This window comes from Strix uralensis, chromosome 2 (genome assembly GCF_047716275.1).
Source record: "Strix uralensis isolate ZFMK-TIS-50842 chromosome 2, bStrUra1, whole genome shotgun sequence".
NCBI lineage: Eukaryota > Metazoa > Chordata > Aves > Strigiformes > Strigidae > Strix > Strix uralensis.
In genome coordinates this window covers 21,604,711-21,631,968 of record NC_133973.1, presented here as the reverse complement: position 1 = coordinate 21,631,968, position 27,258 = coordinate 21,604,711, and the positions used below count along the sequence as shown (strand labels likewise).

Genomic DNA, 27,258 nt, shown 5'->3' with positions numbered 1-27,258 from the left:
ATTACTTTTCAGAGTTTTCACCTCTACTGTATTTTAAATTTAACCCTTATTCTTCCAAGATTTAATAAAGTAGTTGAACATGGCGGCCTTAAAGATTTTCTAGCTTGTAAAAACCCATTAAATTAAACAATAATTTCCAATGTATGTCACAGTATTACTAACTAAAAAAAAAAAAAAAAGTTGTTACGTAATAGATTTTCAATAATTTCAGAGGCTATAGAGATTAGCATATGCTTTCACTACTGAGCAAATCTGTCATTGAGGGTAGGCTTAAAAATACATGATTGTTAATAAAGACTTTAAAAATAGTGGCAGTTCAGTCCAGAAAAGACAAGATTTTGAGGAGAACTTGCTTTCAAATAAAGGAACGACACTATACCCAGGTTCATAATCAATCATTTTTCATAAATTTCAATAAATGTTGAAATACCAGAACAAGTTCATAACTTGGGGAAAAAAAAAAACCAAAACACCAAACAGGGAAAGGTTAGATAAACTTAAGCTTTTGTCACTGAATAGATTAAGATAATATCTTGAAGTAATTCTGAGTCCTATATCACTATGATAACTCCAAGAAGCAATTCAGAGGTTGTTATATTTTCTTTCCATTTAATATTAATATTTTTATAAGGTATTTTTAAAAATATATTTAGGCATTTGTCTCTGCTACTGATGAATTTCTCACCTTTTTATCTGTATATTGAAATGGAGATTATTGTTGTCTTAAAAATGCTTATTTTGGGTCTTTCCAGGTTTTTTTATGATCAAATCACTAATGGGTGAGTAAAGCTCCTTTTACGTTTGTGATATTTCTTTCTAAATAACCCTTGTATTTCTCACCAAAGTCTGTAAATTGATCCACCTCTTATGACCTTTTGCCTTCTAACAAAGGATTTATGACTTCTTAAATATATTTTTTCATAGATCAGTAACTCACACCTCCAGTTTTTGTTTCAGTTTTTGACAATTTAAGTTATCACTTGCCTGCTGGAACAGTGAGTAAAGCTGATTTCATTGTCAGTCAAATCTTAATCTGCTACTGCACTTTTGTTAAACTGTGTAATTGTGTACAGATTATATCTATGCATCTTTGAGTGCTTCTCAATTTCAGTATTCCAGTCATTCACTCAAAGTTTGAATTTATTTTAGCGATACAAATCTATATCTGGTCATAAAGTCTTGATATTGCTGATCTTTGTTGCTGGCATGTCATAGTACTTTGCAATGAATTGCAATGGAAGAGAAACTTACAAGGCAGTTTTTCCTTCTCCTTTATTTTCTTTTCATATGTAAAGCTAGTAAAGACAGAGCAATTTCACTTATATGAAAATTCTAGATAGGAGGATGTATCCACAAAATAAAAACTTCTTGGAGTATCATGAGTAAGGCCCTGCCTCCAGAGGCAAACAGATAGCAAACAAATCCTTGTGCAGAGAAGGATGATACCAAAGCAACCAATTCAGCGAGAACAGCTGTTATCCAGAGCGAACAGCAGAGTCAACACACAGTCTAAATCCAAAAGAAACAAAATGTTAAAAGAAACAAAAGTGTTTGCAGAGGCATGGCTATTTTTCAAGATGGTGAAAGAAAAGAAATGGATTAATAATAGGTTTACTACAAATCATACTTAATGTTTTATTCTTGCCTATATAGCAGATTCTCTGGAATATGATGATCGTGCAGCTGAGTGAAGGATTATTTTATCTGTATATTATGTTGAAAGTCAAAGTTAATGTTCTATGAGTGCATACGATTCTTACCAATAGACTGTATGGCATGCCTAGAGCAAGTACAACTGGTACACATGCAACATAAAAAGAAATATTTCATGTAATACCTAAAATTAAGATAACTTCAAACAAATGTTACAGAACGGCAAATCCTTCAAGATTTAAGCCTAATGAAATCAAAGATACATAGGCTTAAAACTACTATTCAACTTCTGTCAGCCATATTATTAACTTCATTGGATATTTTTCATGTTGAATAGATTGTACTCATAAATGTCACCACAGGTATATTTGTTCACCAGAATGCGTTAGTAATTGCAAACCTTTGAGCAAAGGTTCCCTGTTGTGACACTTCTGCTGCGATCAGGATGTCAGTGTGTTTGGGGATTTCAGCTACCATGGCAGCTAAAATCCCGGCTGGAATTTAAGATGCTTTTACTACTTTTTAGTAGAGAAGGAAAAAGTGGAAAGAAAAAGAGAAGGGGAGGGGAGGGGAGGGGAGGGGAGGGGAGGGGAGGGGAGGGGAGGGGAGGGGAGGGGAGGGAAGGGAAGGGAAGGGAAGGGAAGGGAAGGGAAGGGAAGGGAAGGGAAGGGAAGGGAAGGGAAGGGAAGGGAAGGGAAGGGAAGGGAAGGGAAGGGAAGGGAAGGGAAGGGAAGGGAAGGGAAGGGAAGGGAAGGGAAGGGAAGGGAAGGGAAGGGAAGGGAAGGGAAGGGAAGGGAAGGGAAGGGAAGGGAAGGGAAGGGAAGGGAAGGGAAGGGAAGGGAAGGGAAGGGAAGGGAAGGGAAGGGAAGGGAAGGGAAGGGAAGGGAAGGGAAGGGAAGGGAAGGGAAGGGAAGGGAAGGGAAGGGAAGGGAAGGGAAGGGAAGGGAAGGGAACAACAAGCTTTCCAAGTCCTGTAATAAGTTATTGCTTAAATGAGTAGCCACTTCTCAGCAGTATATAGCGAAGTCCTTTACTGCAAGTATCTTTATTTTGAATCCAAATTACCTGGGTATTCCACCGTAAATAGAAATTGTCATTCAATTAATAATAGATGTAAAGAAGCATAACACTGTAAAACAGTTACCACAATGCTTGACTTGTCTGATTTATTCTTGGTGTTTTCTAGTCAGTTTGGAATGATGAATGCTTTCTTTTCATTATTCTCTATTTGGAGCTATGCTTCTCATTTTCTCTCTCATATTGAGTTGGCAAAAGGTGAGAATTCACGTTTGGGACAATTGAATTATAAAAAAAAACCCTCTAACATGATTTTTAACTATAGATGAACATATATTCCTCTTTATTCCTCTTTATTCCTACCTTCCTTCCTCCTACAAAGCCTTGACAGCCCTTCTCACACAGTGACAGCACCTTCTTTGCATAATCAAAATACAGTACAATGAGTTATAGGTTGGGTTTTTTTGTTTTTTTTGTTTTGTTTTTTTTAAATTTAGTGGCATTTCTAGTTACAGAAATATTTAAAATTAATAAAAATAGGAATTCCTAAATATTTTAGATTTAGGTTTTCACTTAATGAGAGTTCTATATTTTAAGAATTTTAACATGTAAAAAAGGGTGATGTTGGATCTTCTAGTCTTTCTTTGTGGTGATTTCACTGTACTTACAAATTCTCTCAGAAAGATATTTTTGAGTCAAGTGGCTCAGTAATCTGAAAATTGTCTACTCTTACAAATAACTTTACTCCCTGCCTATGTGTAATTTCACAGGGCAGGCTTCATACAAATTGGGTCACTGAAGAATCACTTTCCAAATTCTTCAATTCAGTCTAACTAATGATTTCAGTGTCGATCTTTTGCTGAGCTTCATGCAATGAATTCTCTGCATATACCAAGTCCCAGTGGTATGAGCACTGGCTTAGGGGGTGTACTTGTTTTTCAACTCATTGGGTGCTGCTTCCAGTTAAACTCACTGGATTGAAATTAAGATGGCATTTAGGGAAGTGGTCATGATTTTATGTGCTTCAGAAACTAAGTGGGAAATTCTGAAAAGAAAACATGAAAGGAACACAGATGAATGGAAGGCAATGTGAGCAGCAACAGTACTCACAATCTCCTTCAGTTTTTCTCTTGGTGATTCTACAGCATGTTTGAACTCCCACATAATCCCTCACTGACTTTAATTTTTCTGCCAACTTTCCCTGACCATGACATTTTTTATCTCATCAGTTCAGTTTCCAATTTTTGAAACAGAATATAATACTGGAAATCTAGTTTCAGTTTTAAAGGAAACAATGGAAAATGATTACTGTCTTCCCAAGACAACCTCAGTTACACCTTTAAAAGAACACACAGTTGCAATTTCACCGCATAATGTCAGGGTGGCTTTGGTTCCACTGGAAACTGTTTACAGAAGAGGTAACATTCTGTCACTGCGCCTCTCAACACAGGTGCCAGCTTTGTAGGAGAAGTTGCCAGGACTGGCTTGCTATAAAGCTGGAGGAAAGAAGCACCTAGATGTCAAAAGTCTAGGAGACATCTCCACTACAGTTTCTTGAAGGGAAATCCTTCAGGCTTATCTTTGATTCTTCTGCTATAGTTTTAGAAGTTTGAACCCCCCCTCTTAAATCCACCAGAGAGGGGCTGAAAGACCCCTATGCATTTCCCAAGCTTCCCCATACACAAATGCACCGATAACTCTGTCGCTAATTCTGTCGTCTGAGTAAAACACATATACATATAACTAAAAAGTAGAAAAACTCATACTTACTACTCACTAAAAAAAAAATATGTAGCAAGAATGCAGTGTATCTTTCTAACCTCCATATCCATCAAATTTGTTTTTCTGTTGTTTATGTCCCCCACAATGTTTCTATCTCTCATTTGCTCAGTCCTAGATACCATATTATAGCATGTTATATTCTTCCTTTCTGCTTATGGGACAGTAGATAGCTATTGCCTTTTGATCTCCTTTTACCTACTACCTTCAGTTCCCTTTTTTGAAACTATAACAGAAGTTAAAGCTTCCACCCCTGGGAAGCTTTAAACATCTGTAACCACTGTGATTGCACTAACATGTACATAACTGCCCCTGCTATCCCTGCTATAGTACAGGACTATCACCTCTCCTTCACTGAGTGACCACAAAACACATGCTTCTGAGAAGATGCCCTTATTTAAGCGTTGATGTATTAAACCACACATTTTATAGGAGGCACAAATACAAACACCATTATGGCCAGTAGAAAGATGGCTCTTTTTTTTTTTTTCCTCTTCTTTCTCTGAAACAAGTGTGTCTTGGGATATAATGGCCAGGGCCATGAAGGCTGGTGCATGGTTAAGAAACCAAAAGCAGTTGTATGAATGGATGGCAGGAATTGTGCGAGCATCTTAACAAGATACACTAGTATTTAATATCAAGACAGTGATGATGTTATCACAAGAATTGTCAATGCTGACTTTTCATATGATCTATCTTCCAGGCAGGTAATATGTTTATATACACACTCCCACATAGTGAATACACCATGTATTTAATGCAATACTGGAATTTAACTGTGCTGAGGTTATATGCCAGCTTTTTAGCTATGCACAGTAACACTATGAAAGCCATCTGTTAAAATTGTAGTAAGATTATAGGCAGTTAAACTGCTAAATGTTATTTGCCTGTCTTTTTTAGTTCTCCCTTCTGTTCACTGAGACTCACTGGAGCATGTGTAGTATTCTGTAACTCACTGAAATAGGAGGTACAGTATTCAGACTAGCCTGCTATCAGAGAAACTGTATTATTTTGTCATTTTTCCTAAATAAGTCTCAGAGCAATTGAGAATGATGCTACCTGCAGGTCGCTGTTATTGCTTGACTCTCCAGTGATGGCCAGGTCAGAATTTAGGAACTTACCTGGCATTATTCATTCCAAACGTACGCTTGTTCTTCTGGTTTGAAGAAAGTGGTCAGCCAGAAAAGTAGTACTGGTCAAGGTCAAGTCTGAATTGTTTGATATCAATTCCACTCATGGCGTCAAGATTTTTTTCATAAGGTAGTTCTTCTCCAGAAAGACTGATGTTGTCTTTTTCAAGCAGCTGCATGCCCCTGTGCTAACTCAATCAAGCTAGCTCAACAAAACCAAACCAAATTGGAGGGAAAGCAACAACATTGTAAGAGGAAGGGGGTGCACTCAAAACCAGCATGTTGTTTATAACTTTTTCTTCTTTCTATTCTGAAGTAAAAGTCTAAAAGCTAGATAATAAAAGATGTACGGAGAAGTGGTTGCTCCAAGACTAAACTGAATGATATCCCTAAAAATCAAGTACACCTACGGAAATAGTTGTGCCCGTCTCACCTAAGAAACCACAGATACTAGATTTGCTTCAAATATAGTCTACAGACACTTTGAAAAATAACATGGACTACTTTTTGGAATTAGGTCTTCAGACTGTTTTGGAACACTTTCACTTAAAAAAAAGCTGGTTATACTTTCTGTTTGAGCCTGTAAGCCACCAAAAGAAAACAGCATTTTCCAGAAAGGTCACAGACCTTGACAGTCTACTAAAAACCAAAGGCCCTAATCCTTCAAATTTTAACATATAGTCTCAACTTTATTGCTGTGTATCCTATTGAAGTTAGTAACACTTCTTACAGTGGAAAGTATATACATGAATATTTACGGGATTGTTGCCTAACTATGCTGAGGGATAGCTTGTTAGATAAGGAGAGAAGGCAACAAGCACCCGTGTACTCATACCCAGGTATAGAAAGTGGTAACATCTTCTAGCAAATTCCTGAAAGAAGTATTTTATATCTGAAGTGACAGATTCAAGTTTTACAGGCTCCCACCAGACCTGTTTTCTGACAGCAAAAATAATAGGCTTAATACTTGCTTAAAAAGAACATGTATGAAATCTTGAAGTAAATTCTACTATTAAACAAGCTGGATATGTAAGGGGAGTGGTAGGGCCTGTCTGTCCACTAAACTGCATGGCAGATACAGCAGAGGAGACAGCCTTCCTGACTTTGTACAATGACATTTCTTTATGTAAGATGAATCAGATGAATTCCAACTGTTTCAATGTGAAATTAAATTCTTATATATCATACAATTTTTGGATAAGAAAGTAGATCACGAATGCTGGACAACTTCAATGATTAATGTTTGTGATGCCTATACATGTACCTCTCAAGGGTAAATTTTCGGCATGGTTCATTATGAATGGAAATTGCATGCCTAAATCCCTGTACACCATGCAGAAAATGTGCTCCTTTACATCTATCATGATAGAAAAAGTAGGAAAATATTTATTTTCATATTTTAAAATTATATTCAAAGTATCCCTGATAAGAAGCTAATAAATATGCAAAACAGCTGAAGAGAAAAATAAGTAAAAATGGAAAGAGGTTCTAGCAACAATTTATTCTCAGCACAGTAAGGTGAATTGCAATATCTTAATGTAAATAAAATCATTCTTTAAGGTTATATCTTATACTTTCAAAACACAGAGTATACTTTGTTTCTCCAGTAGCAATTATATGAGGTTATATAATGCATATTATGCATTTAAAACTACTGTTAGAGAAGCAAAGAAAAAAAACCCACAGATAATCTTTTTCCTACATTACTGAAACACATTGAGAAAGCATTTCTAAAGAAAGCAAAGTATAGAACCACACTACTTTATTAAACCTTGATATGAAGGAGTTCCCCATTTTAAAAATGTTGACTCTTGATCAGACAGGTCCCCTTCAAATACTGGTAAGGAATTTAAATGTTTAGTTTCTGAATAGTGTTGCTGAACTCCAAACTAAACCTTTTCACTGCCTTACATATGAAACTTCAGTCAAATAAAACAAAGAAGCATGGAGTATCTTGAGCTGGAAGGGACCCATAAGGATCGTCAAGTCCAACGCCCTGTTCCTCAAAGGACTACCTAAAACTAGATCATATGACTAAGAGCATCATGCGGATGCTCCTTGAACTCTGACAGGCTTGGTGCTGTGACCACTTCTCTGGGGACCCTGTGGTAAAATAAAGTAAGTGTGAGGTAAAAGAATATGTAATTTAACTGATATAAACTGTAATATCTCAGAAGACCTATCATAATATTAAGCATAGCATAAAAAATATGGCCTGGGAAAATTTTTTTTAAAATGAATAAAATATTGTTTGCAACACAAAATACACACAAATTTATCATGAAAAATCAGCTATACAACAGTGGAGGGCAGAAAAAATCCCAGGAAGTGGAGGGCAGAAAAAATCCCAGGAAAAATAGTATTGTTGTAGAAACAAAGAAGCCTTGGGAAGTGGAATACTGCAGGACTAACTGGAAACAAAACATGATTATGATTTCCATACAGAGGACAGTACAGGTGAATAATGATGTGACAAAGCTCTTGGTGATGCAAAATTAATCAGAAGAGTCAAAGCTAGAACAGATTCCTAACAGTTACAGGAGAATCTCCTACAAAGTAACACAGTAAAATGGGAAATGGGACTCAATATCAGTAAATGCAGAAGAATGTGTGTGTGGAAGAAACAAAACCACCCCTGACATACTATATAAACACGCAGACCCTTCCCTTTTCCCCCAACATATGTACACAAATACAGAGAGATAAGCAATTTCCATTCAGGCATCGCCTAGTCACTGCCTGGTTTTCTACTGAAACACTGATAGTCAGTGTTAGTGACAAGCAATGTTAGAAAGTCTCAAGAAAGAAAATAAGGACAAAACAAAACCACAACATGCCACTGTATGAATCTATGGTTGCCCACATTTTAAATACGATCTGGCCACTGCTTCTCAAAAAGCATACAGAAGAACTAGAAAAGATACAGAGCAAGTCATAGGAAGAATGTAGGCACAGTATGCTCTCTTACCAAAGAGAGATTGAACAAAATGGAGGAGAAGAGGGCAGGAAAGTTTGTCCAGGGTGTAAGGAAATCATGAAGGGGCGGTGAACTGAGTAGTGTTACTCACCCAATGAAATTATCAGGTAGTAGACTTAAAACAAGAAATAGGCTTAATACAAATAAAAAGAGCATGACTTACACCACACATTCAAAACTGTGGATGATTTTGCCACAGAATAGCAACAGTTACAGAAAAAACTCCATTGAGAGGATGTTAACAAGATGGCTTTGATATACATCTATCTCAGGAAATTCATAAATTGTTAATTCCTAGGAAATGGAGGAATGTATCATGAGAAAGATCATCATATTGTCAGCCTTGCCTTCTTTCACTGGACATTCGCTGCTGGCCATTGTTGAAACCAGGAGACTGAAATGGATGGAACTCTGGAATGACATAGGTAATTCCCATATTTCTAGATTTGTACATGAAAACTCAGAGTTAGTGTTCTTCCATTGGCTGCTTTTATTCAAGCCTGGACTTTGAATTTCTTTATTTTGTATTTATGAACAACTTACATCTTTCATTGCTGTACAGTTAAGCAGTTGCTAAAACCAAGAGAAGTTGTCTACATCTACAATCATAAATTAAGTGCATACATAATACTCAACAGTTAAATTAAAATTCTAATAAATCCCATTAATGGTTCTTATCTGTAAATACTTGAGATATTTCTGAACAGATTTCACCATTATTTGCTAAATATGAATAGCATATTATGTTGTAACTAATACTATATCTCCATATTAGAGAACGTCTAAATCTACTATCTATTGCAAACCTATTGCCTACCTGATTCCCAAGCTATCTCAGGACCTTTTTAGTATCACTGACCAGAAGGCAATTCTTAAAGCTACTAGGGGTGATTCTGTTAGATGCTACTACGGAACCTCAGTGCCATCTTAGAACCTTCCTATGCCGTTTCCAGCTCTCATATGAACAGGCTAAAACTAGCTGTGTTAGAAATAACAGGGAGGAAAAGCAAAAAGGGAAATAACTTATACCTCTCATTAGGGCTCTGTATAACAAAATCAAGTGGAAAGCAGTACAGGGCACAGAACGCATTGTTCTATTCTAAAATGTAACAAGTCAGTAACCATATTCTGTAATAAACCAAGTTCCTAAATGGTCTTTAGATGTAATCTTGTACAGACTATGCAGTCTTGAAAAACCCAAAACTAGACTGGCTTTGTTTTCTTGCTCTCTGGACATCTGGACACTGGAATTATTTGTTTTCCCACTTTAAGTGATCTCCTATCATGTAATGAAAATGAGAAAGATTGGTCATAAATTGCTCTAATTTGGAATTCAGCACTGCAAATCATCTTTATTTCTGCAAAAAACAAAATAGACTCAAATTGCTTATACTGGGTAAACCCATATACCCACATTTCATCAGCTTTTTCTGCTTTTTTTTTTTTTTTCCCTACAGAATGAAAAATACTGTTGGAGACAACCCATATGAAAGTACTAAGTACTATGAAATTAAACGGCAGCTGTAACACTTGTGCAAAATTTAATCTGCAAAAAGTTGAAGCATCTAACCTTCTCATTTCGATTTATACCCCCAAATCTAATCAAGGTTATTGAATGATGAGGTAATTTTATTTTTGTGAGTTGATATGGTTTTAAACGTAAACTTTTTTTTTTCCCATTTCTCTTAACTATTCCATATTACTAATTGGGGAAGTAGGAAAAGGGTTAACTAAATCAGAATTTATTATTTTATCTATTTTTTGTATCTACTACTTGACAGAACTTTGTTTGAAGGAGTCCAGAGTATGGTCTTACTGTTACAGTAATTGATTTTTCTAAATGAGAAGTGTTGGTTGACTGAGAGGCACTGTAAATATTTATGTCAGATTCTCTGTACAACCAGTCCAAACACTGATGGCATGCAACAGCTACCTAGAGCCTTCATTCAGACTAAGACAGTCTATGTACTGGGTTGCTGGCTGTAAAGAGCTTAACACATCAATATTTAAAACAGTCCACAGCCAGAACACACCTGTAGCATTTTCCTTTTCTGTGAATAGATAGCAAGATTAGATACAAATAGATGAAAAATATAAACCTATTGTTTCTGTACACTGAACAGCAAATATTATTCTCTTGTATTTTGTTTTCTGTTATTCAGGGGCTGAATAATAAAGCAGATATTTCAGCAAGTTCCAGCTAAACTTGCACAGCTCCTAATCCATCATATTATCCCACATGGACCAGAGCATCCACTCATATGGAACAATGAAGGGGCATAACTCCACTACACTGGAACAATTTATGTAAAGGCCACAGGAGTTAATGGAACCATTAAAACATTTACATTTGAACATATGCTACATCTTTTACTCATTTAGTACTTCTGGAAGTTATACTATCCAGGAGATCTTGCATCATGCTATGGAGATATGAGAAGGACTATTATCATGCTAGTTTTAATGTTATTATATTAATTGTAAGATTAATAAGCATGAAATACAAAAAAAGCAGCTATATTGAAAAAGAAGCTTATCTGTGGATGAGAGGTACTGGCTGTAGAACATATGGATATGGAAAGAAAAAGTAAAATATTTCAGCAAAGTTTCAGTTTGAGTACATTTTTCCCCAATATAAAATACTCTTTGATATTGTTAGCTTCAAGAGATCATATAGTTAATGATATACAGCAGCTAATTTAATATATATTGGGAAAACAGTTGGAGTTGGAAGGAGATTAGTTAAAGAGTGCCACAAGAACATTACAGCCTATTTTGTTCAATTGATATAAGAATGAGAGGCGAGTTGCTAAAACATGTTGATAGCAAAACACAGAATGAAGAAGGGTCAACCAATATGACAAAAGACAATGTAATTCAGAAAGTGCTGGAAAAACTAGCAGTAACATCTTATACAATTCAGCGTAGAGAAGTATAAGACAACAAGTCCAGGGCCAAAAAAAAAGAAAGGAAAAAAAGCACAAGCTATTATACACTCACTACAGTAATACCTTCCACAACACTGAACAAGCAGAAGTTTCCAGGAAGCAATGTATAAAGTTTTAAACCTTTCAGAATACTATTCAATGAGTGAAAAAACATACTGAATTATGGACTGCATAAATGGATGCATCACATGTAAGGCAGAACAAATTCCTCTGCAGTATTACTATAGCAAAACTGTATTTGGATATTTTGTATAGACTTTCTCCCTTTCACTAGAACTAAGAACTTGTGAAGGAAACCACTGGCATGCAGAGAATCAAAAGTATTTTTCATTCAACTAGGTAAGAGAATTGAGGTCTTACTTGGGGAAAAAAAAAACAAAACAAAACAAACAACTAAAAAGCAAGAAGAGTAACACTGAAATTTTTTGAGCTAGTTATCTTGAGGGACCTCAATGGCATGGGAATGTTGGATTTCCATGAATTTTCTGATCTTCCATAAGATTTCCCTACAGATACCAAGCCATTCACACTGCTACACAATATTCTTGACTACACAACCTTCATACAGAAGTCTGTTACGTTAATTGAAGTTTTAAAGAGCTATTCTACCTCCTCTCTTTTTTTTCTTCATATGGATATATCTAAGCAATTATAACTTAAAAGTTTTGTGAGTCATTTCTAATAGCGATTAGTTCTGTGACTGTTACTGGCTGTTCTTCCTGCTGTGTCCATCACTACTGCTGGACTAGAACTATTCCCACTGATTTAAGGTCAGCAAAATTTTTCTCCTTGAAGCATGAAACATACGCAGCTCTAGATTGTTATTTCACATCTTTTTTGGTCAGTCTAAATCATGAAGAAATATAAACTGTTCCTTTTCTGCTTGTTTACATTTTAGGTTGTGAAGATGCATTCCTGAAATCTTTCTTGAATTTCAAGTATCAGCTAGTGTAGTAGCAAAACAGATGTTTTTCTTTTAATATTCCTCTTTCTGACATGTGCCACAGCATAACACTGGTTCTGATTTTTAGACAACGCTTACTATTTGAGGAGCCCATTCCATCCTCGTAGGACTCCTGAAGTTGGAAACACTGCATACCTGTTTCAGAAATGCATAATTTGCCACAGTTTATTATTGTAATTGTTGGAAAATAGTATCCATACCAAAAGCAACTTTTATCATTGAACCCTGAAGAGATTATTTTCCTGACATGGAATTTTTAGACTACCAGAGGTCTGCCTATGCAGCATTTGTAGTAGCAGAATTTGAACACAACAGAACACGTTCTCTCCACATGCTGAGCTCCTCAAATGGAAAGCAGAGATGTAACAACTAATGTAAAAGAGCAATATCATCAGAAAAAGTCATTAAATACTCAAAACTATCACCAGATGGGAGAGAAGTTGGTAAATCCAAATGACAGCCTGATCATGGACAAATTCATACCAAAAGAAGAAGAGCTCAGCAATTTCAGAGAAATTCCTGATTGTTTAAGCATGAACTTCAATGAAGTCATGTGGAAGGTGGATGATGCATCTGCGCATCGCTGACTGTATATTGCTAAGCCTTTTTCAAGTGGGACAGGTACTAAATGTCAGTTGTATTATACAACTGACATATTCAGGACATGCTTTAACAACACTCTTCCATAACAAAAGGTCACACAGACATCACTTAGAAAGGGAAGTTCTTCTTAATACAATGTAGAGGAATATGTAGTCTATCAATACAATAGTCAAAAGACTGAACTGTACAGTCCAGTGTTGAAATAATGAACAGCAATAGATGCTTTATGCACCTAAGAATGCAAATGCTAAAGAATTAAAAACAGAAGTACATTTGCCATATCATTATTTCCTTCACAAAAAAATATCAGGTACTTAGGCTGATTCTTGTGCATAAACTTATATAAACTGGGAGTAACACCTGCTCAGTTGTGGACTACTTCTTGTTTCCTATTCACTAAATGTTCATTAATATTACTTGATACTAAATTTACAAATTAGAATATCTCAAGTGAAACGTTATTACTTTAATGTAAGGAAAGTTTATCAGTCTTAACTGATATCAGTATAAATTACACAGTAGACTCAGGTCAATATATTTCAAGACAATGAATTTACTTCATACTACTGTATAAGCATTTTTATGTCAGAATTCATGCTTTTGGAAGTATGAAAAGTAGAAAGAAACAGAGAAAGCTATATGTACATTTAAAGGCTAGATGTTCTTCAAGAAAAATCTGTACTTTCTGCAGTAAAAGGAAAAAGCATTACTCAACTTATAAACATTATTCTAAAAATTACAACTCAAGTAGACTTCAGTGTATTGTTAAATTAATGAAGCTTGTTTGCACTTTATAGAAAAGACACAGTGGATTTGGGGAAAAAAAAGGCTCTATCATATATATCCTTATATAAGCTTGGCTACTGAGTCTGTCTAGTTTTGTGAATGAAGTTTTAGGCAGGTAAGGACTGTATTTTGAATAAAACCAAGCTACAACTGGACCTGTCTCATTATCCATATCCCTATTATCTTCCAACAATTTTGCTTCTTATAGATATAAATTTATCTTTCCCCATAGGGATTATCACAGAGATTTATTCATGAAATGTAAATTACAACAGTTTGAATAACTTATGGGCTTGCTAGCTGGTCCACTACAAGTTAAGTGGGTGTGAATAGCTTTAGTATATGAGAAAGAGCACTGAATTTAGAAGCAGGAAGAGAATATGTACCCTAAAAAGTTCTTGTCAAATTCTTAGGTCAGTGGAGTGGCAGTCTTAAACTTTGCTGTGAGGATTGCCACAATTTCTGCAGCAATGAACGAAAGAGAAATGAGAGATGCACAAAGATCCAGTCTGATACTGTTTTCAGGAAATAAATGGGATTCCAAACCAAAGGAACACAAAATTCCCACTGTAGCTGAAAGAGGGCTTTTCTCCATTCAAAGGTAAACTAAAGACGTGCTTTGCTTAAACTGCTCAGTGTCACAATATCAAAACTTCCATCCCACAGCATTCAACCTGCATCTTACCATTCTCTTCAGGAAGACACTAAGGAGAAAGACAGCCTCAAGGAACATGTGTTTTTCTTATAAACACTTAGTAACATGTTATTTATAACACGTTAACAACATCTTATAAACATAACGACACTAAACCTGTTAGCCTTATATTCGTCCCCTATTAAACTATTATGTCCATATGTCTATTATTTGTTTGCTCTAAATTACATTTATTACAATTATTTTACATTGTCCCTCGTGTTCCTGCATACTAGTCTTAACACTCCTTGCCAGTTCACAGAATTTTAATCAACTTCCCAAGATGTTCTGATTCTGGTCAAGTGATAGTTTTCTCCAAGCAAGGTCCCAAACAGAACTTAGTCACAACTTGGTTGTGGCAACAGGACAGGTCTTTCCAGGTAGTGATGACCCAAGCAGCACAGTGAGAAAAAGGGAAAAGTTTAGGCTACTTTCACTGGGAGAAGTAGCAAAATGTTTGTTTTCCTACTGAGACTGAAATGAGTTTGAAGTGCTACTTGGAAAATCCAGGATTTGATCGTTCTTGATTTCCTTGTGTTGAAAATAAAAGGGAATTTCACTCATTTACAAAGTCCCATAGTCTGTGAAAAATTCAAAACAATAGAAAACACAGGTTTTTGAAAGCAATTTCATTTAGTACAAGTAACCTTCTGAAGGAAAAGTTCAGTTGTCAATGAAGGAGGAAAATTTCACTCTAGGTCCACAAAAATATTTGCAAATCTAACACTTTTTTTTGTTCCCTCCTGTACTGCTTAAAAGCACCAAAACCCCATTATGCTTTCAGTCATGGAATTGACAGAATTCAATTCATTTGAAGAAATCCTTGTAGGTAAGGATACATGTATGCTAACGAGTAACAAGACGCAATAAGAATAGCTCTGCACAACAAGGCTGTTCATTCTGAAACTATTACAAGCATATGGGTGGGGAGGGGATCCTTAGACTAACTGTGGTCTGGGTTTGTTTATTAAACACCCGTCAGCTGGTGAAGTGCATAAACTATATTCTCAAGCTTGCATTATGATTTGGTTTCATACAGAAGAAATCCAGCTTGTACACTTCCAAGACCTCTCCATTATGTTGTACAAAGCACAGTAAGTGTGGGTGATCTGGAGATTCACTATAACAGCACACAGGATCAAAAATACACCAATGTAAGCACACCTTAAAGTTTCCATACAGGCAGAATTTAGAAAAGTAGCTAAGTGCCTGCATAATTTTAAGCACAGGAATGGTCTCAATGGTTTTGGTAGAAACACTCTTAAGTTCATGAACTTGGTGAAGTTTATATGCCTCATTATCTGCATGCTTTGTTAAAATACAGCCCAGCATCATTCTATGAAAAAGATTTTTACATTGCAAATCCATGTAGATTTTTAACCTAAATGATATGTTCTGAAACTCAAAAACATCCTGCACTTTCTTAATATTTATGTAGATAGTTCATTTATCTAGCTATTTGTTTCTCTTACAGTACAGAAGTACTTTCAGTAACAGATGTCTTAATGAAAAGGAATACGGCAACATCCTCTTCATTTTCTCTCAAAAGTATGAATATGCAGTTAATACCATCAGCTTGGTAATCAAATGTAAGGATGACTAAAAGGTTGGAAAAACAACATTAATGATGTTCTGAGGGTCACCCAACAAAGCCAATATTTTCTGTTTCTACAAAACCTGTTGGAAGGATTGTCTCACTCTTGTATGACATGCCAAAAACTGTTAAAGACACAAAACATGAATGCATTTGAATTTCAGGAAACAAGTTTTTTTTACTTCTCATTTTTTTCATCATCCATAAACTAGCATGGACCTCATGGAGTATAATCAGGTAATTCATCTTATAGAACTAGTTTTAAAATGGTAACTTCCTTGTGGTGAATGTCTGTAGCACAGAATACACACCTCCAACTTTGCTACACCATGCTATAGAACCATATAGCCAGACTATGAGACTATGAAAACACTACAAAATGAAAATGAAGGCTGAGAAAGAGCTATTTCATGGTCTTGTTTGGAAGTGCAACTTACGGTCTATGATGACAAACAAAACACACTGGCACAATTCAAAGTGTCAGACACTTGATTTCTGTATCATATGACATAATAAAAATTGTAAATCTTCAGCCTTACTCATGACTATAACCAGCAGTGAATGACTAATGATAACAACCAGAACTTTAACTGAGCTGACTTTTTATGTTAATGTAGTACAGATAAATGCATTAGCTAAATGTAAATCAATTGTTGCACAGTATTAGTCAAAGACCTAACGCTCACTGGAACTTGCAATGTGTCGACTGTCAAAATGATTGTCATGAAGATCTCACTTATTTTTATCAAATTAAACTGTCTAACCTCTCAAAGGAGTAGTGGAGTCCAACAGCTACAGATTAGAGAAGTTAAAGAGACTCCTTAAACAGTATGAACTGCAAAACCGCACACAGCAAACATGTCACCTAAAATTCCTGGAGAAAACCAGGCCAAAACACACTACAGAGCATAGCACTCATAAGGTCAAGTTAAAAACCATGGAAACTCCTTTGCCTTTCTAATTTTGGTACTGTTCTCAGTGTAAACGATGAACAGTGCACTTGCATTAAACTATGTAAAATTGCTGGATGTGATAACATCCATAAAAACTTGAGATCAAAAGTTATGCTTTGGTAAATATACTGCAGTGGAGGCCAGAAAATTCATCAACATGATTAAGCTTGGAAAGAAAAGTGGACCCAGCAGCTACGGGAAAATATATTCCAGGTTGTTCTAATGCCTTCACTTGCAGTGACTTTAGGGTCATCTTGAAACTGAGATTTTGATCTCAATTTACTACTGTATTATGTTGATCAGCTATAAAGGAAATTAAAGACAATGGCTATTGACCTCTTGTTGGGTATAGAGGAAAGGTCCATTGTTCATATTGCCAGCTACTGTAACTGTCATGCACTGAAAAGTTTGAAATACTCAGCAATAATCATCTGCATGATTAGCTTGGCTTCCAATCTAGTTGCATTAGAACTTTTGGTAATTAAACCCCTCTGAATTCTGTGTTTGTACCAGTACTTTCCATGAGTAATACCCCATCTTCTTCCTCTGCAAATGTACGTGCACAAATCACATCAAAATCACAGATTAGGCTCATTCCTAAGGGAGGCTCACTCTTGAAGTTGATTCCACATTAGAAATCTACCTCAAGGTGCAGGAACTGAAACCAAGTACTTGAACAATCAAGGATCTGTAAAATTTCTTCAGCAGTACTGAAGTACATTCAACTGCACCTGAAGAAGACATAAGAAAAATACATAATCTTTTATATAAATAAAGAGACAATAATGCCACATACTCCGACTACTGCAGACTTCAAATTGTCTCATATACACACACGGTTAACAACCTCAGAGTATGCTTGTATATAGGAGGCACAAAAGGAATGACTTGCACCTTCCCAGATTCTGTTGAATCATTTAGTAAACTTGGTGCCCATCTACAGTACGGCATGAACTTTGGAAATGTCATATGTGAAACAACTATGAGGAACAAAGATAATCCCTACTCCATAAGTTTAACGTTCTTTAAATATCTGAAATAAAAATCAAGATTTTTTTTTAAAGAAGGATGGGCATGTATTTCAGAATGCTCCAATGATAATTAGTTTTGATATGCAGAAGCATTTTCATATATCAAGACACATTTTGGAGTGTAAATATTGGAAAAGTATCCATTCTTACCTTCCATTTGCCTCACGTAGCAGGTGCCTGAACAGAATGCATGATCTGACTGTAAATAATGTCTCTTATTTTTTCTCTTCAATTTACCTTTTATATAATAAATAGTTATTGTATACTGTTAAAGTGAAATATTGTAATTATTTAATTAACCTGTTTTGCCCTCTGTAAAATGCAAAAGCTATAAATACAGAAGCAAATCAAATTGAGTTCTGCCGTAGGCAAGAAACCAGCCTCCAGTGGATAGCCTGCTGCTCAGATATCATTTGTTAATTTCAGTCTTTATACTTCCACAGGAAAAAATAAGGGTCCACATGCAGTATAGTTGTATTTAGCAATTTGCCATAGTCCGGTACTATGAAAATAATTCTGATCTTAAAAAATGAGACATAGCTTAATCCAATTAATTCAGAAAGAGAAGATGAATCTCTGTTGTAAGTGAAACATTTCAGACAACTGAAACCCAGAAAAACAATTTTTAAAATGACATTCTGTATGTGTCCCTACTTAATACTATTTCCATACACAGCCTCTAGCAAGGGCTGATTTTCAGTCTAACTCATTTTACTCATCATCTGTCACCTAAAAAATTACTGACAATAGGCTACAACACAGTCGTGATGTTAATAAAAAACTCAGGAAATAACTTAGACCCATAAGAAACAAAAATCTTGCATTTTATCTCACTATTTTAAAGTGTGGTTAGTACCACCATCTAACAACTGAAGTATAAATGGCAACCAAATGTACTTGCCACAAACCAGTTTTCTGATTATCAGAGAACTTAGATTTGCTTTAACAAGTACAAGCACCTTGAAAACCTTTTTTATAGTTTCTTATACTCCTCTATCACAAATATTTTCCTTTATAACTCTTATATCTCGCTGCAATAGAAACTTGAATTATGGATGCTAACCCATTAAATCTCCTACGTAATAATTTTTCTATGGAAAAACAAATAATGCGCCTCCTAATGGCTGCAGATACCTCAACATGTATTTTCTTTTAGTCTTAATTCTATTTTCCACCTAGCAGCAAGCTATCTGACTTGATTGTCCTATATCACAATGGCAAGTGATCTAATGAAACACTTTACTGCATCATTATGTAGAAGAGGAGCATTAAAATATATGCCATGTTCACTTCTTTGCTTGTGCATTAAACAACATATTAACAGGGCTTGTTATATGGCAGGTCTAGAACCAGAACTTCACCTCTGGTAGACTTCAGAAAAAGAAATTTAGCAAAACTAGGAATGTTTGCATTTCATAGATTTCTGTGATTCACATACATTTCAATACGATCACAAATAAAAATGTTCTGCTTAAAAGCAACTAGAAGATTTACTTGCAAAATAATGTAGTAATTACAGTAACAAACACCTCTCACCTACTCTGAAACAAGAAATACAGTTCAACAGGGACTGACAAGTTGCTGTATGTTGCATAATTCCTTCAGTATTGTTTCTTTTCAAATATACTTCCAGTATTTTCCTTCCAAAGATGGGTGAGGTCAGTTCCATGTTTTGGGCTGGTAACAAGTAGCAATATAAGTCATTATTTATCTTAGTAATCGTAATGTCTGTGTTCATTTGTGATTTATTGTGATTTATCTCACAAGACATTCACACTCTTCAGGGGAAAAAAAAATATCCTGAAACTCTCACTGACTTCATTTGTGATGATTACACTTCTGAGATATAACAGATTTAGAAATGTTAGGCAAATATTTTAAAAGAGTAACTAAATTAAAGCTAATAAGTTAATAAAAAAAAAAAAAGCAAATAACTGAATTCTAATAAATGACCAAATAGATATACAATGCCATATTAACATCACTAAAATTGAAAAACCAAAGACTTAAGAAATGCCAGGATTCAAAATTGCCTACGCAACCTTAATTTGTCCTTGCTCTGCAGATACATTATAATGAAGTATTTAATTAAGATTAATGTCAAAGGTAACGACTAATTCCACGTGGCCAATTTTCATTGCACAGCTCTGTGTATACCTAGTCTAGTTCATACTGGCTTTAGGATGTCTGCAGTACTTCTCATTTCTGCAGATATGACTCTGGTATGAAGTTGGAAACTGAGAAAATGAGCATTAATATCAATTTATTACCACTGTAAAAACATTTGGTTTAAGTGACTTACCTAACATCACAGAGGAACTCTGTGGCATAGTGAAACATAATCCAGTTCTCAAAGGCATCATCCAATTACTCTAACACTGTCTTTTCTCTTCTTTCAGACCTCTGCCATATTTTCCAATTTTTTTCAGTTAATGAATTAGAGATTCTGTCTATCAATGTCTTCCTTCTCCTCAAAACCATGAATCATCCCTAGAGCTACTCCTTGGGCTGAATGACACCCAGGCTCTGTGTTATGTGGAGGAAGGCTGGAACAGCACAACAGATGATCAAGGTGCAGATGAAGACAGAAGGAAGGACTATCACATATAGTTCACCATATAAAAATACAAAAGCAACATAAAGATTGTATAACCAACAAGTTCTTATCTTTCATTATCAACATCTCCTAACTGTAAGATCCTTATATACAGTACACGAAAGCATTTCCCTAAAATGCATTAAAGTGAATGAGGGAAAAAAATGTTATCACATTGATACCCATACAGATCACCAGAAGGCTTTTAAATCCACCTTACACCTTTTCATTTCAGCTCATCAGTTAGGGAGTGGTATAGTAAATTACTGTCCCCTCGAGGAGAGAGTAACCTCATATATACTTTATCATGAATCTCAGATACTTACTGAAAGCCGATGCACTATGAAAGTGAGGTACATTGAGTTTCAGGCCCTATAAAGCAATTTGGGTACAGACATTTCTATTTTTTGTCTTAAAACTCGAAACTTTGTTACTGTCCTAGTGCTGTCTCAGCCACCAGCAGCTACTTTTATCACTCCCCTTTCCAATCCTCTGGCTTCTCAGCTCATGCTGTGTCAGTTGTACTACTTAAGTCCTGATTTTCTTTTCCCATGATTTTTTTTTCTGCTTTCGTCATTTTCTATTGACAGACTTTCTTTTCTGGCTCTTTATCACCACACAGTTTCCCTTTGTTACCTCTTTTCTAGTCTTGTCTCATGATCCCCATCCTGCGGGTCCTTGGTCCAGTTTCCGTGCTTAAGGATTCTTAGTTCCTCTTTGAAACTCTACTTTGTTTTCAGATTTATCTTACACTTCTTATTTCCCAAATCATTTTCTGCTGGTCCTAAACTCCTTGCCTGAATGATCACACACTCCTTTCCCCTTGGGGTCTCAACATGTTTCCCTTGCTTTGTTTTTCCTTACCAACAATTCATCTTCCCCCAGATTTCAACTTCCGTGTTATCCCAGCCTTTCTTATCCATTCAACATCTAGTCCTAATTTTACCCTGACCACCCCTTACACCTGTGCTTTTTCTAGAGCTAGTCTTCCCAAAATCTTTGCTGAATATATTTTTCCTTCCTCCCTTACCTATTTTTCCTTTTATTTTGGGCCAGATGACATTGTTTTGATTCTGCCTAGTGTCAGCAGCTTAAAAGACAACACAAACCTCTACAACCAAGGACCTGGATCTATTTCCCACTTCTTGGGTGCTGTATTCTCTCAGACCACATCTGGTAGGGAACAACAAGAGTGGGGCTGCTCCCTATGAAAAGGTGAGCCAAGAGCACAGGGATGCCCAGGCCATCAGGACAGAGCCCACACCAGCCACAGCTCAGTCCCAAAGTACTCAAGCATGGACAGACCCAGAAATTATAGCGAAGTCCAACCAAGAGTGAAGGTCATAAGGCAGTATCATGGCCATGAAGCAGGTCAGAGATCACACTGGGAAGTCAACCCACAGGTCAAGGCTAGGAGCAGTGATCACTAGGCAGGTCCATAGAATGACGTAGGCAAAGATCAAGCCGTTAATTGAAAACTGGATCAAAGTATTCCATGACCAGATAGGAGTAGGATTACGGTAGAAACTTGCACTCTTCTAACACAGCTCATCTTAAATAGAGCTTCTGGGCTCATGGGTGTGGGTGGAGACCCCAGGTGAGGCTCATCAGGACCATTAAGGCTTATTAATGCCCTCATCATTCTGACTGAATGTCAGGGCAGAAACTGGAGTGCACAATTTCTCGTATTCCCTGGTTTCTCACTGAAGAGAACCTTGGTGTGCATGACATATCACAACCAAGTAGGTCTTCATTAAGGACCACTGTAGCATCAGAACTGTTCAGACACAAGCTGAGTAGAGTCTACTCTTTCTGCTCCTAGCTGTGGTATCTAACATTACGTTATCTGACAAAATCTCATTCTCATTGCTAGAAAGAGCAATAGTAATCCAGTCTGGCTGGATGGCTTTGTTTCACTGCTAGCTCATCTAACTCATAGAAGAATGCTAAGTAGTGACAGAATGTGTAGAAATTTTAAAGGCTATGATCTTTTAAGTCAGTTGTGTGCATTTTTTAATTTCCCCGGGGCTTATGCCTTGGGCTGATTTTCATAGAGACAGCAAAAGAAATACTCCTGACAGAAAGGCCCTATCAAGTCTTAAAACCTTTTTTTTAAAGCAAGGATGTGCTAGAACAAACATCTTAGGAGTCTTTAGTATGGGCAAACAATGTATTTGTTCAATTCTTTGAGTCTTACTCTGGATCAGCTAAAATACTTCTGACTTGTATCTGAAAACATTTTCAATTCAGGATGCACTAATGTGAAAATCTTGGTCTGAAAAAAACAAATCTTGAGTCCAAATGTTTAGAGACTCCTTTTAAATTACCAAAATGTCTGAAAAAATCATTGTAAATGTGCTGGTGTCAGTAATCAAAAATGTTCTTAAGAAAGTAAAATGGATGACACTATGTTCTATAGAACGAACAAGTTCCTTTTTACTGAGTTTTGAATATTCCTTTGTCACTTCAGCTGGGTGCAAGAGAGGTTTTTTTTCAACACATCACATAATCTGTGTATAAGTAATGAAACACAAAGCAATTAAAAATTACAAAGCATCAGAAATAACAAAACAATAGATAATTGGGGAAATATATATTTCAAAGATGTTAGCCAGGACATATTCTAAACTATGTGTAAACATGTTCATCCAAGCATACTTAAAACACAATTAGTCTCTAATTAATTCCATGTGGTAATATGTTTTTATGGCAAAGTGTAATGTACATTATACGTACTTAAATCATAAGTAAATAAAGATCTCAGAGGTGTTACATAGTTCCATAATTTTGTGGTTTGGGGTAAGTAAATTTAAAATTTCTTCCAGTAGTTGTGTCTCCATTGACAGAAGATGTAGGAAAGCACACACTTTTGCTCATTATCAAACACTCGGGAGGAGGAGGACCTAACTAGGATGTATGGAGAATCATGTTACCAGTACCATTTTTTCTGTGTCTTCATTCCACAAATTACACGGATGACAGGTCAGGTAATGAATAAGGTAATTCTGCTTTCACTCACCATTGGTAATTCTCATCTGCAATTATTTTCACCAACTCAAAGTGTACATTAGGTACTTTTCAATAAGAATGATATCAGTTTGGTTTGACCTTGGTTCACTTTGCATTGGCATTGCATCGACAGTGCTGTTTTATGGACTTTTTCCTCCTCCAAAAGCCAGTGAAATATCTCACATTTATAATTGCTATATAAATGGGACTACATCCCACACATATTTTATATGTAGTAATTGCAGCATGCAATTCCTTTTACTTGGTTCATCTTACTAACTAACACAGAACAAAATTTCACTGAATTCATAATATTGTTCTGGAACTGATACATACTGTATATTTACACACCAATATGTTTTATGGAAATGAACACATTTCTTCTTGGGAGCATATTTTCAAACTTCAATTGCTCTTTACTGAAGCCAATTTTTTTCAAACAAAAAAATGCAATGCGTTTCATGTCTATATATTTTTATTCACGCCAATATATTTTCACAGTTGGATAGATTTAACTAAATTAGTAGTTACAGTATTTGTTCAAACCAATGCATTTTTGCTGGCATCTGGTAAGTAAATGTTATCCAATTTTTTTTTTAGGAATCAGCTTCAACCAAACCCACATCATTTAAAACAACAGCAACTCACCTCCACCACTCAAAATTTCTCACCCAAACCAAACCAAACCAAACCAAACCAAACCAAACCAAACCAAACCAAACCAAACCAAACCAAACCCCAACCCTTCTGTTCCAGCTGCCAAATTATGGCAAAGGGGTGACATAAAAACCAAATACAGAGACTTCAGTCGATGTACATCTGATCCTCTGATTTCCACACAGGCCCATGACAGTGCCCTGGGCAGGGAAATGCACTTTCTGTGACAGTACATGCCACCTTCTGGAGAGGGACCCTCCGCCCTAGGGACGCCATGCTGCCAGGTGGGAGGGGGCAAAGACAGGAATTAAGGACTTGCGGCTGCAAGAGATGGCTGTTATCCAACCAGATTTTTCTGTAAGGCTAGGTGGCAGCTGCACGGGGGTTTTGTCACAACATATTTGGTTGAGCCATGTAAATAAGTCTCACTTTCCAAATTACTATTTTAAATGTGATCATGAGTGTTTAGCAGTATTGCAAGTCAGGATAGAATCTGTTTCTAACTTCTGTCACTACCAGCTTGCCTTCTCCATACCTTATTTCCTGTGGGGCTTTTTTGCTGTTGTTGGAACTCTGCAATCATATTTTGACTACTTCTTCACTACCCTCTAGATTATACAAAATCTACTAAAAATATATATATTCTAGAATATAACACAGAGAAAGTGTTTCTAGAGCTATGCTTCACAGCTTGTAACACTGGAAATTTCTCTCTCCTTAAATTCTCTCTACATCTTCCACTGTTTGCTGAATTTAAAAGAACCAGAATGTTTTGTCAAATAAATAAGCCTTCCCTGGGTGTAAGTTCCTCTCCCTTATCACTGACCACTGATGCTATCAAGGAGCATCATTAAAATCATGTTTATCCCTTCAGATTTTGCTTGTCTTTCAAGGCAAACTCTAGAGGTAGACTGACCCAATACAACACAGACAGCTCCTTCTAGAGGAGGTGGAATTTAGCTGTTCAGAGAGAAGCCCGAAGTCTTGTTGATTGGGAGAAAAAAGTGTGCAAGCAAATTAATAGAACATGTAGTGGACCGGGAAATTAAGTGGTTAGTGATCTGAGCTGCCTATCGGGGCTGCACACTGTTTCATCAACTATTCACTGACACCTGTGAAATCTATGCCGTCTAGAAAAGGATGAACAGGAAATAATTGAGAGGAAACAACTAAAAAAGCTGGCTGCTCTGCTAGAGGAAGGCTTTGTCTGTTAGTTTTTCAGTGAACACAAACAAGAAAAAACCTGTGAGGTAGGAGAGTGCAATATAAGATCGAGGCTGAAAGTGTAGGGGAAGGCGGACAACTTGCTATTTACCAATTCAGCCACAGGAAAAACTTGCGGACTCTTTCCGAATCATGCTTGGAGACTAAACTATTTTGTTTTGTTTAGCATTAGGAATATTTGTAAGTATCAGCATGATGGATATCAGGGTAACACAGAAGAACTTTTTTCTGGTTCTGATAAAGCGTTTACCTTCTGCATCTGCTTCTCAGCATTATCTCCTGCTGAAATTTTAGGGTATTACTTTTTACTCTGTTCTGAAGTGTATTGCCTGAAGAGTCCCTGTTGTCCCTTTGGTCTGGATGTAATGAGGCTTCTGGCCATTCTGTGCCAGAGCTCCAGCTCCACAGACTGATTACAACGTTCTGTCCCATCTACATCAGGTTTAGATGTGAGCTGACACCAAATGTCACGAGACACCTGTATCTTTCCTATAGCACTTCTGGAACAAGACTACAATGAAAAGTATGTTTTGTCAGAAGTACAGAGCTCTCAGTTATCATAATTAATGCACAAGCACGTCAAGAGGGATTACGGTCCTGATTTAGCGAAGGGTTTAAATTACTTATTTTGTCGGAATGGTTTTTTTAATTTCTTCCCCCAAACAAAAAAAAAAATGCAAGTTTTGAGCATTTGTTGACATTTTTAGTGCTGCATTAAAAATGATGACTTGTTCCTTTTTGTAAGACTTCTAAAATATTTTGAGACTCATTCCCCGTTCATGTGCTTTACATGCACTGAACCCTCAAAACAGTGGTAAAACCTTTGCCTATCGTTTATTTTTTCAGTAGCAATAAAAAACAAGTAAAGCAAGAATCTACTCATCCCACCAGAGACACGCTTCAAATGCTTCCCCATCCTAGGAGACATTCCAGTGCAACGCCTTTGATAGTGTTCAAGTAACCTACTAAAGGCATGGAGATGTGCGTGATGTTCATTTGATACAAAATCACACAGAACTTTAAAATGTCATTCTGTAATTTGATTCTGTACTGTGCGTGGACATCTTTTGGAGATAGGGGGAACTCAGTGTAAATCCTGATGCAGTCTGAACTGTTGCTAGGCATAATCATCACCCACTAACGAACAAAGTGGAAGATACGACTAGAGAATACATAACTTCCTCGATCCCACTCTCCTGCAAGCTCTTTAAGGTGAAGTTGACAACTGTCAGCACTTCCTTAATGATCTGAGACCACACACTCTTCAGAGAAATGAGCTTTTGAACAGCCTCCCTCTCCTATAGGTAAGACTATTTCATCACTTGTTTATCTCAATAAAAGCCCTTTGGTGTTAAAGAATGGAACATCAAGGTGGAAATTCAGAGGGGTACTGTGCGAAACATACTGCATCCTGTTGGAGAGCAAATCTTGATAGAAAAAGGATGGAACCAGAAGTGGAGAAATACCTGATCATTATAAGCATTTGGGTGCAGGGGAATCCTGCTTTCTCTGAGATACCGCAACTCAGTTCCCTCCATAGACATTTACAGGCAGATCCAGCAACTTAAAAATAGGTTTTCTGATTTTGCTAGGAGGTTTTGCGAAAAGGTGAATGATACTGTGCTAAACACCAAACACGCAGA

General features: G+C 36.3%; 1 long non-coding RNA gene across 1 annotated transcript in view; it reads right to left on the bottom strand.

Moving 5' to 3' along the window:
* LOC141940107 (uncharacterized) overlaps nt 1-27,258 on the bottom strand; it is a 34,447-nt gene that overhangs the window by 6,490 nt on the left and 699 nt on the right. The gene's annotated exons all lie outside the window — the stretch shown is intronic.